Here is a 15,165-nt window from a genome sequence, read left to right as displayed (position 1 = left end):
AGACATGGGACTTGCTGATGTAATTTTAGGAATAAAAATCACAAGGACTTTGAATGGAATCATTCTTAGTTAAACGCATTATGTGGATAAAATATTGGCTAAGTTTAGTAAAGACGATACTAATATAGCCAGAACACCTATAGATGTGAGTTTACACTTATCTAAGAATAAAGAAGATAGTGTATCTCAAGTCGAATATGCAAGGGTGATTGGAAGTCTACTGTATTTAATGAATTGTACAAGACCAGACTTAGCCTACTCTATAAGTAGACTAAGTAGATACATAAGTAATCTAAATGATGATCATTGGAAAGGAATCATTAGAGTATTAAGATACTTACGATATACTCATGAATATAGACTGCACTATACGAGATATCCGTCAGTATTAGAAGGATACAGTGATGCAAATTGGATATCAGATATCAAGGATTCAAAATCTACTAGCGGCTATGTATTTACATTAACGGGTGCAACCGTAACATAGAAATCCTCTAAACACACAGTAATAGCTCGATCCATGAAGGAATCTGAGTTCATCGCATTAGATAAATGTGGTGAAGAGGTCGAATGGCTACGCTAATTTTTGGAAGACATTCTAAAGTGGTCTAAACCTGTGCTAGCAATAAGTATACATTGCTATAGTCAATCTGCTATTGGCAGGGCACAAAATATTATGTATAATGGAAAGTCTAGACATATTCGTCATAGACATAATTCTATTAGATAAGTAATCTCAATTGGAGTTATCTCGATAGACTATGTAAAGTTAAAAGATAACATTGCTGATCCGCTAACCAAAGGGTTAAATAGAGAATTAGTTGAAAAATCATCGAAAGGAATGGGATTAAAGCCCGTGAGTAAAGTTGATACGATGGAAACCCTACCTAGTTGACTGGAGATCCCAAGATCTAGGTTCAATGGGACAACACAATTGTAAAGACTAGTATGTTTCACTATGGGGGTTAATCCTCTGCCCATTCCTGTGATGAAACAGTGATAGAAAGAGGTTAAGCATAAAGTATGCTTTTAATGATTCCTATAAATGTGTGTATAGTAAACTTTGCATAGTGATGCTGATTACATTGGAAAAGGAATCACCTATGTGAGAGAGAAGAGTAGCCGCGTCAAAGGAGAAGTATTAAGGGCACAATTCTTTAAAAACTCTTGCAGAACCAGGCAGGTGTTCAAGGCCAAAATGAACACAACAGTGAGAACTGAAGTGTACCAGGAAGGATTCTGTGTGAACTATGTTGTCATTTACACAAACAACGAAATGGTTCAAAGATATCGCATTTACCATTAGTCAATAAAGAAGATATAGTCTCACAAGGAAAGGTTCAAAGACTAACATCTACCTATCCTATGCAAGTTCCAACTGCAGAGCTTTACCACCAGAGTCTTGCATAGTAGTCAAATCATTCATATGGGGGATTGTAACGTTTGCAACGTTTTTTATTTTTTATTTTGAATGATTTTGAATTAATGGACTTTAATTGGCCTTTATGTGCATTATTTGTGGCCTTTAAACTTTCCAAACGTGGGTTTTGACTTGATGGATGAATTTTTAGTAAAAAACAAGTTTTTGGAATAATAATTCAAAACGGGAGAATCAATTTGGAAAAAAGAAAAAGAGAAAAATTAGTTTTCTGCACATTTTGGTTAGTGAGTGTGGTAAAGATCAGGTACTCTAAAAGTTCGAGAGAAATTCAGGTGGTGTTTTGTCTGAGATTTCGAATTCGTTGTATCCTAGGAGACTGCCATCGGAAAACACCAGCATCGGTGGGACGGGAATAGTCTTAAGGACACTGTGGTATCATACAGGCCTTGGACCAATATTTCAACAAGCAGATCAAATCTAGAAAAATATAGGTTCCTAATTATTTATTTATTTATTTGTTTTATTTGATCATTTTTCTGTATTTTTATTTGTATCTTCATTCCACATATATATTCATATATTATGTATATTTTTAATAACAGAAAGTTCTCCTATTGTTGTTAAAAATCACCCCACCACCTCGATACAAAGTTTTATCATTTGGTGTATGCTCTTTAAAGGATTGACAATACCTTTCATCCCCATCTTGTCGAGATTTCTCCTATTGCAGCTTAATATTGTCCAACCACCTCGACACAAAGTTCCATCATTTTAATTTTAACCTTTAATCACGAGGTTCTTCCATCATGGTCAATCAGGATGTCCGCCACCATTGTCCCCGTTTTTCCAAACCACTTCGACAAGTTTCTCACCACCTCAACACGAAGTTCCATCATATTCTAGTTTCAAACTTCGACCATCAGGTCCTTCCATCACAGTCCACTAAGTGGTTTGCGACTATTCTAGTCCACTTGTAGGAGAATGTTACAGGCCCACAAACCAAGCCAATTTACTTAGATTCTAGTGAAATTTTAATTTAAAATCAATTGATTATGGTTGAAGTAGCCCGTGTAGGTTATATGTTATATACTCTTTATATTTTCTACTGATGTGAGATTTGGTTTGCATTCCTAATACTTGTGTACATGGGAATTTTGAAAAACCGTGGGAAACATACCTCAACTTAAAGAAGGAGATATGACCAGTTCTCCAATCAATAGGAAGACTTTGGAAACAAAACTTGTCGAAACGAGCTATATCAATGTGATTCAATCCATCAAAACAAAAGGTCATATATATGCCATTTAAGAAATTGATTGTTTCCATTTTTTCCATCCTTTTTTTTTTTTTTTCCTTTGACTTATTATATAGATTACAATATTCCTCCGTAAAAAGTCAAGTGAAATCAATATTGAAAATAATCAAATTATTTATGTCTCACTTTTCATCAGAAATCTGTGAATATATGTATATATCTTTCTATAAAATATCTTGTTAAAAATAATTAATGCAGTACGTAATTAATTGTGTGAATTAATTAAATTGAAAGGTATGAATACATTAACTTCTTTTCATACCAATATTGTCTCAACAAAATAGTAATAATAATAATAATAATAATAATAATAATAATAATCATAATCATAATGCCAATAAGAAAGTAACAAACTAAAATTTAAAATTAAAAAAGAAAATGTTATAAATTGGTGTTTGATTCAGATCTTAACTGGCAAATATTAGGTACGTCATATCCTAGGCCAGCCCCATTCATAGAAGCTTCTTTTCTTCTTCATCCCTCTACCTGTATCTCATCTGATGTGCTATCCCATATTTGCTCCAACACCACATGCCCAGAACAATGCGAGATCATATTAAAGAGTGATCCTCGTACCAGCAAAGCCGACCTCCATAAACTCTCATTGATATCTTTAATGTTGGCAGGGGAACAAGTACATTCAAGTGTCATCAAGTACTTGGAACTTCAAGGCAATACTACCATTGAATTGCTGAAGAAACCATTTCAGGATTGTGTTGGATACTACTATGAGAGTCAAACCAGAGTCGCAGAAGCTCATCGGCTTTCCTACAATGGGACACAGGGACATACAATGGAACTTACGAGAAATTTTCTCAAGCATTAAATCAGGCTTATCAACGTGCAGCGGGGATCCCAGTAATCAATAACAGTATATCTTATGTTGGGAAAATATATGAATATATATATATATATATATATGTAAATACATTTAGAAAAATTAATACAAAATAAATAAAATTACATAAATTAATTAAAACATATTGGAACATGTAGGTTTTTATAATTGATCTGCTTTTTGTAAAACTGACCGAGGCATATGTGGTACCATAATATTTTTAAAACGTATTTGTCCATGCAGGAATTTTGTGACGAACGTTTTATAGGATACAACGGCTACAAAAGCTTTTGGATTCAGCATCTCTAAATCTTTTCTAGTTGAACTATCAACATATCTTTATTTTACCACTATGAAAATCATTATTTTTTTCTCTGGTTTTTATGTATTTCTTAATAATTTTTTTTCTTTGTAAAAACCTCAAAAAATTGAAAAGAAAGTTTGAAAAGAACGTGTCTCTTTCAACCACTTGCCCAGAGCTTTATTTCTTTAAAACTCTTAACGCACCACTTTCAAAAATATTTAATTTATTTGTTAAAACAAATACTATTTTTTCCATCCATTTACAAATTATTCAAGCTTAGGCCCAAAATACAACATCTTATGCCTCTGGAGCTTTAAGTCTTTGTCTTTTTATATTGAAATTTCAGGAGTGTCATCAACTTATTGCTTAGCTAGCTGAGCTAATAATTAATTGGAAAGGAATTGCAAAGTTGTTATATGTGAGTTCTTTTAATCAATTCCTTTGGTTAAGAGGATCAGATTAGCTTCTTGGCAAGGCGTATTTTGTTGTACTGAATCAAAATAACCTTGTCTTTGATGATGGAAATGGAATTTGATTCTCTCTCTTCTAAAGACTCATTTATCAATGTTATTATTTTTTTTTAATAATTTTTTTATTTAAGTTTATTTATGTGTTGGACATGGGATATTATGAAATTCATAAAAATCGGAGATTTGTTATACTAATGCATTGAAGCCCATACTAGTCTTGACTAAAATGCATTCATATCTTACTCAATTAAAACCCAATACTTTGTGCAGCACTTCCTAGAAAGAGGCACTGGCAAAGAGATCTAAACTCCAAATCCTCATGGCCTCATGGCTCTAACGAAAACATAATCTTATAAAGTGCTACTTTGGGAAAAAAGAAAGAATATTGATTTTAAAACCATCAGATTGATGGTGTGAGATTTACTTTATATGGACAAAAAATAAATACTTAAAAGGCATAGAGTTCTTGCAAACAAAATAAAATAAAAATTAAATTAAATTAAAAAGCTGGCTTTATGGTTACAGTCCACTTTGGTTCTATAATTCCCCCCTTCTCCTTTAATGTTACCGTTCGTGACACACAACATTCCTCTGTAAGAAGTCAAGTGGATCAATATAAAAAATTAATATTAAAATTATATTTGTCTCATTTTCTATTGGAAATCTTTGAAGTATATATATAATATCCTGTTGACAAGATTAATTGATGCAATATGTAATTAATTGTCTCAATATTTAATCAAATTGAAAGGTATGAAAACAAACAATACTTTCTTCAATTCACGGAAAGAAAAAAAAAAAAAAAAAGATATGAAAAAAATTAATTTCCTTTCATAAAGATAAGAAAGTAACAACTTAGTGCTTCCATTTAAATCTTGTACTGAAACTAAAAAACTTAGAATGAAAAAAAAAAAATTATAAAATGGTGTGTTTGGTTCAGAACTTAAAAGGCAAATCGGCTATTAACTAGAGAAACCAAAAAAAAAAAAAAAAAAAAAAAAAAAAAGAGCCTCATTAACATATGCATGAACTTATTGCATTTATGCCTAAAAAGTAATAGCTAGCTCAAAATAAATCTTCTGATTATATAAAAGGAAACCTGTCAAATATAATATATATATATATATATATATGTATGTTACTGTTGTAAAGAATTAATGCCAACAAGTGATTGAATCATAATTAAATAACCAATTTAAATTGCAAAATAAAGTAATTATTTTTTTTAAAAAAAATAGTAAGTAAAATCTTAAAAAAATTTCTAATTATATAGGAAATTGATAAAAACAATCACTATATACCTCAGCCCCAAGAAGGAAATTGGCACTTCTTTAAAAAAAAAAAAAATTATAATAACAAAAAAGGAGGAAATTAACGTGGCCAATTCCTCATTCGAAACAAGTCTTGCCTACATTAAAGGCTATATATCAATGGCATTCAATCCATCGCGAACATGGGACTGTTTAGTGGTAAAAAACCACTGGTTTTTTAAATATGATCGAAATTTCCACTCATATATAAATGAAATTGAATAAGGGAAATTGATTGTTTTATTTTCTTTTTTTTTTTTTATGTTACTGTTGGTAACACATTGTGTGTACATATTTAATCAGGTTCTTATAGGTAAATTTTATGGTTTTAGCAGGGTTGTCCATTACAATAATACTAGACTTATTATAATATTTATCAAATTTGTTGATCAAATAATGTGGTAAATAATATGATAATATTTAATTGATTTATTTTTAATTTATTTTTTCATTTAAGTGGTTTACTCATTTATATTTACGTTATATGAATATGTAACTTATACTATTTTAATATGTATCGTTAGGTAAATAAATTTTATTAATATTTTTATATCTATAGCATTTCTATTTCCATTATTATTGCTTAGATTACATTGAAAGTTTAAAATTTAGTTATTATCAAATATTCTATTTAAGCAAAATAAACCATGTAAGGACTTAAATGACCACACATGATTTTTTGAATATATTTTACCATTAGTCAATTTGTAGGAATCTAGTTATATATATATATATATATATATGTGTGTGTGTGTGTGTGTGTGTTAATAATATTCCTTTCTAATATATAAGTCAAGTGAAAATTTTGCAAATATTCTAATTATTTTTGTCTCATTTTTTCATTAGAAATCTATGAAATATTTATATAGGACGAATTTTATTTATACCCTTTCAGTTTTGTCATTATTTGACTTAAATGCTATGTTTTTGAAAAATTATGATTAACCTCCATTTAGTTTTTTGTATATTAAAAAGACCCATATATCATTTTTTGCTAGTTAATTTTTGTATCATCCCAATTTTTATAGGTTTTAAAATAGGAAGTATTAAGTGATTATTGAATTTATTTAATATGACTTATTTTGAAATGGTTTCTATGTGATATTGTTTGTGAATGGGAAACAATGATTTTGCCCATACTTATTTGACACAAAATAAGGGTATAACAGCCTTTTCACTTTTTATTTATTTATTTGTATTTATATTTTTGTGTGATTAGGCATTAGATTTATTGCGGGTGGAAATGATTGTATAAGTCGTTAAGTTTTATATGTGGTTTGATGATTTGATGGCTAAGTAAGTATTAAAAGTAGAGTTGGACCAAGCCTATGTAGATGGATCAACTTTTCAATTTTCTTTTAAAAGATATAAATGGGATTTATATGTCAAATTATACATGCATGGATGCCTAGGAAGTTAATTTTTCAAAAAATTTCACACATTGATTTTTCGCTTTTTTTTTAAAGAATGTTATGATGATTTTAGTAATTGTCATTTTTTTTATTTCAAGTTTTTTATTATAATAACATGACAATTTTATTAATTCGGATTGCGATCTTTTATTTCATTTGAAATGAAAAGAATCCTTGTCCATATGTTAATTTCGGAGCTATAGGATTAAGGTGTTTGACAAATATTTTTTTATAGATATCTTAATTAGCAGTTCTTAAATAGATAAATACATTTAACAGTAATTTGATCACTATCTTCATATGCAGCAATAAATCATTTATTATGGAAAATATATTGAGCATGGATAAAATTTTGGATAGGAAAAGTTATATATTAATCAAATATTAACTGCTTATAATTTATGTTTTTATGGAAATAACCTAATTGCAAAACCCCTATTTCAAAGAATTTAATTTGATTCCTTGGTCTTCAATATAAAATATAATAAAAAAGAATAATCAAATATTTTTTTAGGTAAGATAATTTGTTAATTTTTTATTCTTTCTAAAGACCAATTCAAACTTTAATTTGATCAGTTTGGATATCCATTCTTAGTTTAATAGGAATACAATTTGGATAAACTAAAATGAAACGATAAATAAAACATGAAAATGCTATAGTGAAAAATTTGAAAATAGAAATGCATTTATGATAAAAAAAAAATTCAAAATAAAAAGACAAATTGATATTTATCCTAGAATCTAAGGGGCACAAAAAACACCCCATATTTATCAAATGGAGACAGTCTGTAGTTTTGGACATTGTCAGTTGAGGCCTCATTTGTGTTGGCATTGCCTGTGAAAGCCCTTTTCTTTTTTTTGCAGGCCCAAATCGGGCTTGTTTAGGAGCCCAATTTTTCAAAATTCGAGAAAGCCCAAGCAAATAATCTTCTTGGAAAAAAACATTCGGCCAAGATACCTTTCGTCAACTGAATAAATTCTATTTTTCAACAAACTCCGCCAAATCTTCAAATTCAACTTAATAAACAATATTCTTATGTAGAATTTAACAAGTCACTTTTTGGGAATAAAAAAGCACCAAATTACAAACTCCGGCAAATCTTCAAATTCAACCTTATAAACACTGTTCTTATGTAGAACTTAACAAGTCTCTCCTTGGGAATAAAAAAATAAATTTTGAATTTTCCTTTCTAAACAGTGATACAAATTCTCTTTTTAAGTATGAACTAGCACTAAAACGAGACAATATGGAAAGTAATTGAATGGAAATTCTATGGTGAGGACGGTCTGCATGAGAACCATAGTATTAGTGACGGTTTTTTATAGTATTAACGACGATTTCTTAGAATATCGTCACCAATACTATGAAAAACCGTCACTAATACTATGGTCCGCATAAGGACCATCCGCACCATAAACGGACTGAGTAATTGAAATAAATGTCTAATTAGGAAAAAAATAGTGCTATTAATCTGAGAAAACTTTACATGAATTTGGTGAAAAAGATATAGATAATATTTTATCATTTTAAATAAATAAATATTTATTTTATATAGATATGTATTTTATTTAACATATACTAGACCCAAAATATGAATAATGTTTATTATTTGCAATGATATAATATATATATATATATATATTTAATGTAGAAGCGTAATATATCTAACATTTAGCATATACAATTTTACTAGTTTCATTCTCACAATATATTTTTAAATACATCACCATATATTTTTTAAATTCTAATACGAAAATCAATGTATCATTTTCATTTTAGAAAATTGATTTATAAAAATTGTTACCAAATAGGTCCTACATTGCTATAGAATTCCCTGGTCATCAAGGCAAAGCCTATAATCAAATTACGGATATTTTAATGCGTATTACATAAAATGAAAATTACACCCACTTTAGTCAAAAATGTAAACATCATCTGGGCATATTAATGCAAAGTCCACATCATTATAAAATTCTTTAACGAATTAGCATAAAATGACTGGAATTCTTTTAAATATAGAGTTTTTCTTTTGATAACGTTTGAATAATAACAAAGTTTTCAAATATAAAGTTTGAATAATCAGCAATGAGATAACTTCACCTAAAAGCAACCAACATATACATAACACGACCAATTCCTAATAAATATATGATGACCAATAGCAGCAAATTCACAGTGAAATGGACATTTGGAGATAAGAGTGCGACAGTTTTTTTATCAGGAAACATATCTGTGAAAGCCCAAATGCTAATTGATTAGCTTTGTTGGAATATGGGCAAAATTCTGAACAGTTTGGACTTCCCTTTTGAGCCAGAAAGCCCAAACCGTAAATTAATTTAATTATTATTAAAATCTTGTAATGCGATCTACAATTAAACAAGTATAATGGAAACCAGTACCACTAGGAAAGTAGTTCTTCATTAGTGGCTGAAGTTAAGGGAGGAAAGTGAAAAATACCCATAATCGCTCTAATTGATGTGTTATTTCCTCATAAAACTAAACATTTTTTATGGAAAAAAATAAACCCGCAGATCCAACATTTAAGGAATAGAAGATTCTCCAAGTGGAAAAAGAACACAAAGGAATATAAGCGAATATTCTGGTAAAGAATAGTACTTAGTCAAAATTTAGCTCTTCTACTTGAAAAGTAGGTCGGCATTGGACTGAAAATCTAAACATTATCTTGTAAAACTAAATCTGGTCGGCTAAGTCCAAGGTCTAAAACGTAAAAACGTTATCTTTTTTTTTTTTTTTTAAATTAATGGGGTCCTTGACTTTAATATTGTATTATCTAAAGAAAAAAAAAATCTTTAATTTAATTAGTTGGTTCTTTTTCACAACCAACTAACAAAACCAGAAACAAAGAAACAAATAATAAAAATAAAAATAGAAAAGTGCACCAAAAGCGAAAAAGAGACCCGATGGGCCCAAGCTTTAATACCTGCTGTGTTTCCAGGAATCTCCATATGCCAAGTGGCAATACACCAACCTCTCGATTTTTCGCTTCCACATGTTACCACTTGAAGAGACCAAGACCAAGGAAACCATGCAATCGACACGCAATAGATATGGTGGACCCTACCGTATTGTACCAAAAAAAAAAAAAAAATGAACGTTTTTGATAAAGTAAAAGGACGTGTTTGGGCTCGCCGCGTGGCCGTTAACTGTAGACGTAGCCATCTGGTATAGGAGGACCCCACTTCTTTACTTTTTGTTCATCTCGTAACGGCGTCTGTGAGAGCGCCACGTATCCTAAATGCCTATGTGGCATAAATCCGCTGTCTTTCGTGTAAGAGAGGTTGGAAGAGCCTGTGTTTAGTTTCCGGGTAGTTCCTGGTCGGTGTTGCTTTGGCGGTGGTAGTTAAGCTGTTAATAAATATTTTATTACTACTTTACCCCCCAATCCATTTCTTTTTAATATTTTATTTTATTTTATTTTATCGTATTTTTCAAACACATGAAGGAAGCTTCTTCAGTGTGATGCATTCACGTGCCGCTAGTTCAAAAGAGTTATGGCAGTACAATGTCCAATAGACCATTCCTTTTCTATTTTCTAATGGAAAGAAAATGTGATTGGACCGTTGGATTTTGTTTCTGATGCAATTTGGACCGTTGGAATTGACTGTTTGATGCAAAGATAATCAAAGTGATTCAAAACTCGAATAGGGATCCTGTCTACGTCATTTGAAAGGTAAATTAAATTTTAGATGCAGTAGTTAGAATTATGCTATGTTATAACCATTACTTTCACAACAATTTCATTATTCATTGATAATTTGTTTATTTCATTTATAATTAAAAAATAATGAAATAATGGATAATTAATAACTTTTATGGTAAAAGGCAATATCAAAGCATAATTAAAATAATATATAACATTATTTTCATAATAATTATTTTTCATACTTTTTAATAATAAACAGTAAAATAAGTTAATCCCAAATTAACTTTCAAGATCCTTATCATTTGTATACAATATGGGCATCTTATTAAATATGCACTTTAAGTTATTTCAAAAAATAAAAAATGTACATATATATATATATATATATGTACTTTTAAGATTCTTTACTTTTTTTAGTTAGAATACAAATGTAATTATCCTATAAAATTCAAGATCTTACCTTGGATTATTCATTAGTTTTTACAAATTCGTATACAAGCAGCTGCATATATACAAATATATACTTATATATGCTATATTTTACCACCAACTTAATTTTTGATTTGATTTGATTTTAATTTATTTATTATTTTATTCTAACCATGATTAAAAGATAATTAACGTAGAAATATATATTATATTGTCTATATTTTGAATTGTTTTTGCTTGAAATAATCAATTAGCAATCCAATTTTTATAGCCATATTTTATTAATTTATTTTTCTAAATTATATATGGAAATTAGCATCAACTAATAATATTGTTTCCAAATTAATTGTAATATCGTGACAATTTTATTAACTCGGATTGCGATCTTTTATTTCATTTGAAATGAAAAGTATCATTGTCCATATGTTAATTTCGAAGCTATAGGATTAAGGTGTTTGACAAACATTTTCTATAGATATCTTAATTAGCAGTTATTAAATAGATAAATACATTTAACAATAATTTGTTCACTATTTTCATATTCCGCAATAAATCATTTATTATGGTATTAAGTAGGGGATAAAATTTTGGATAGGAAAATTTCTATATTAATCAAATATTAACTGCTTATAATTTATGTTTTTATGGAAATAACTTAATAGCAAAACCCCTATTTCAAAGAATTTAATTTGACCCCTTAGTTTTCGATATAAAATATAATAAAAAAGAGTAATCAAATTTTTTTTTAGGTAAGATAATTTGTTAATTTGTTATTTTTTCTAAAGACCGGATTCAAACTTTATATTATCTCCATCGATTTTTGTCATGCTTTTAATGGCCAAATATTGATAACCGCACACATATTATATATTATATCATACAAGGAATAAAATATATAATATTTTGTGCTATTAATTTTGGAAACAGATGTTTCACGCGGTGCGATAAACGATAATATAATATTATTTAATATAATACCATATGTGTCAAACTTGTAATTATGACGAGAGAGGAGGATTTTTCCATTTAAGTAGCAATAGACTGAAAAAGTGGGGAATTAATTAATTAAAAAAATGGTCCTCCTGGTGTATTCTCTAATAAATATTAAAATTTTATTTTGTGCATACTTTTCTCGCACCGTCCCATTATCTTCTCCACAACCTTCGGATCAAAAGATCACTGCCACAACCGTCGATCAAAATTCGTTGCCACGCGTAAGAGCCCAAATTTGTATGGAATTAGATATTCATAAAACCGACGGCGTTTTAGTGACCCCATTTTCTATATAAACACCCCCTCCATGCCTTTCGTCATACCAAAGCAAACTCAAATTCAAATCAAATTCTCAAAACATTCCTAATAGCCTTCTACTACTAGCACTACTACCACTTTTCCTCGTAACCTTCAATCCTCAAAAGATTTTCCTTCCATCCAAACATTTCCTATAAACCCTTCAAAACAATTTTTTTTCTTTGTGAACATAACCATTTATTTTTTATTTCCAATCAAACATGGCTCCTGATATCATCACCACCGGTGCAGTGACATACGGTCTCACGAAGACCATGAGCGGACCGAGCCGGGCATATGTGACTTTCTTGGCCGGAAACGGAGACTACGTGAAAGGTGTGGTTGGGTTAGCCAAGGGGCTGAGAAAGGTGAAGAGCAAGTACCCGCTTGTGGTGGCGATGTTGCCTGATGTACCGGAGGACCACCGGAAAATTCTGGTCGACCAAGGTTGTATAGTCAGGGAGATCGAGCCGGTCTACCCTCCGGAAAACCAGACCCAGTTCGCCATGGCTTACTACGTCATCAACTACTCCAAGCTTCGTATATGGGAGGTATGTATGAATAATTAATAGTTTACTGCATGCTTTACACGTATATTTTCCCTAGTGTAGACTAGTGAACCAATAGATTTTCGACGTGTTTTTCGGGTTTTTAAAATTTAAAGGCAAACTCGGCATTTCAACTTTCCATTTTCTTTGTTTTTTGAAAAGATCGTTGACGGGTGCCCAAAATAATTTTTTTCCCCAAAAAAATAAAGTTAAAAACATGTTTTTTATGCGACAAAACTATTGCCTAATTCATTGTTTTCATTTTTTTTTTTGGGGCAGAATCTTATGTTCTGTTTTTTTTTTTTTAAATTGAATATGCAGTTTGTGGAGTACAGCAAGATGATCTACTTGGACGGAGACATCCAAGTTTTCGACAACATAGACCATCTTTTCGACTACCCAGATTCATATTTCTACGCAGTAATGGATTGCTTCTGTGAGAAAACATGGAGTCACACGCCACAGTACAAGATCGGGTATTGCCAACAGTGTCCAGACAAAGTCCAATGGCCAGCGGAGTTAGGTCCAAGGCCACCGCTCTACTTCAACGCCGGGATGTTCGTGTTCGAACCAAGCCTACCCACATACAACGACCTCCTCAAAACCCTCAAAGTCACAACCCCAACACCTTTTGCAGAGCAAACCCTGAGAATATTGAGCTGGACAAGGTCAAGGTGGTCCATTACTGTGCTGCTGGGTCTAAGCCATGGAGGTTTACTGGGAAAGAGGACAACATGCAGAGGGAGGACATACAGTTTCTTGTGAAGAAATGGTGGGATATTTACAACGACGAGTCGTTGGACTACAAGAACACTGTGGCTGCTGGTGGTTTGGAAGGTCAGAATGGGACTAACACGGAGAAGAGGAATCTGCAGCAGTTGTTGGCGGCGTTAAAGGAGGTCGGAAATCTTCGTAAATATGTCACCGCCCCATCCGCCGCTTAGTTGTTTGTTCTTCAATATTCAAGAAGAAGAAGAAGATAATTACAGAAATTATTTTTTTCTTTTAAAAATTTTTGTTTTGTTTTAAGTTTATGGCTAGCTTTTGTCTTCCATGAATTATTTGTGTTGGAAGACATGCTATTAGAATGTGTGAGGACTGTGAGAGAGTCCTAAATCTGTATTTTTTTTTTATTTTTTTTATTTTTGTAAGTGAATATTTATTTAATATAAAATATTTTTGTAAATATGTCTCTTATCTCCCAGTTGCCTCAATTCTGTTCTGGGTAATTGTAATATATCCATATTAATTTGGACTGAAAATAGATGGGGAATCTGCCCAATATCCTTATTTTGAGAGTCTTAGACGAAAAATATCCCTTTTTTTTTTAAAATATTTTTTATCTATCCATCTTCTTTTCATTATTCCAACCCTATCCTTCTCTCTTACCCATGTCTCACCTATCACATTTCACATCCACTTTCCCTCTCTCTCTTTACTGATACCCCTTCTCATATTCAAATTCTTTCTCTTGTTGAACTCGAAGGACGATCTCAAAGCTATGGAAGGAGGTTTTATGCTCAATTTCAGGTCTAGCAAATAGGATGGTTGATTTGTCGCTCATAAATGTTCATTTGAAGGTTTCAACAATGAGATAGACATGGCCGTGGGACAAACAAATAAGAGAAAATAGAATAGATAGAGAGAGAAAAGGAAAGCGAAAAAAAAAGGAAAAAGAAAAAAAAGAAAACCCATTTTCCAAATTTGCTTCTCTCAATTTTCAACGAACTTTGATAAATCTTTCATTTCATCTCTCTCTCTCTCTCTTTTATTTTGCTTTTTCTTCTTTTAATTTTTTATTTTTTATATATATATTTTTTGGGATGTTTTTTATTTATAACAAACAGTCCATCATATAAAATTATTTAATCTTTCTTTGTGGATTTTGTTTTTATATTTTCTCTATCTGAGAAGTTTTGGTTGTTTGATTTTCATTTCTCACATATTTAAAGCCATTTTTTTTTTCATTTTTCCTTATTTTTCTCTCTTTCTTTTTATCCTCTCCAGCTACAAAATTCATAAATTATCTTTATTTTATTAAATTCAAAATTCAATCTGGGTTTGTTGGCTACCTTGGGTTCGTGAGAATTTTTTTTTTTTTTTTTTTTGAGGTTGTAAAAAAAAAATGATGATGAAGATGACGTGGGGGACGAAGGGGTCCTGTTTGTTTTGAATGGAAATTTTTTTCGAAGAACGGTGAATA

The 15,165-nt window shown here is 30.5% G+C and overlaps 1 pseudogene; it reads left to right on the top strand.

Moving 5' to 3' along the window:
- Positions 1-12,428: 12,428 nt before the first annotated feature.
- On the top strand, positions 12,429-14,148 carry LOC132799564 (galactinol synthase 2-like; annotated as a pseudogene).
- Positions 14,149-15,165: the final 1,017 nt, after the last annotated feature.

The sequence above is a fragment of the Ziziphus jujuba genome, chromosome 10 (genome assembly GCF_031755915.1).
Source record: "Ziziphus jujuba cultivar Dongzao chromosome 10, ASM3175591v1".
NCBI lineage: Eukaryota > Viridiplantae > Streptophyta > Magnoliopsida > Rosales > Rhamnaceae > Ziziphus > Ziziphus jujuba.
Note: the sequence above shows the minus strand (reverse complement) of the source record. Positions and strands in the feature narration are given on the sequence as shown.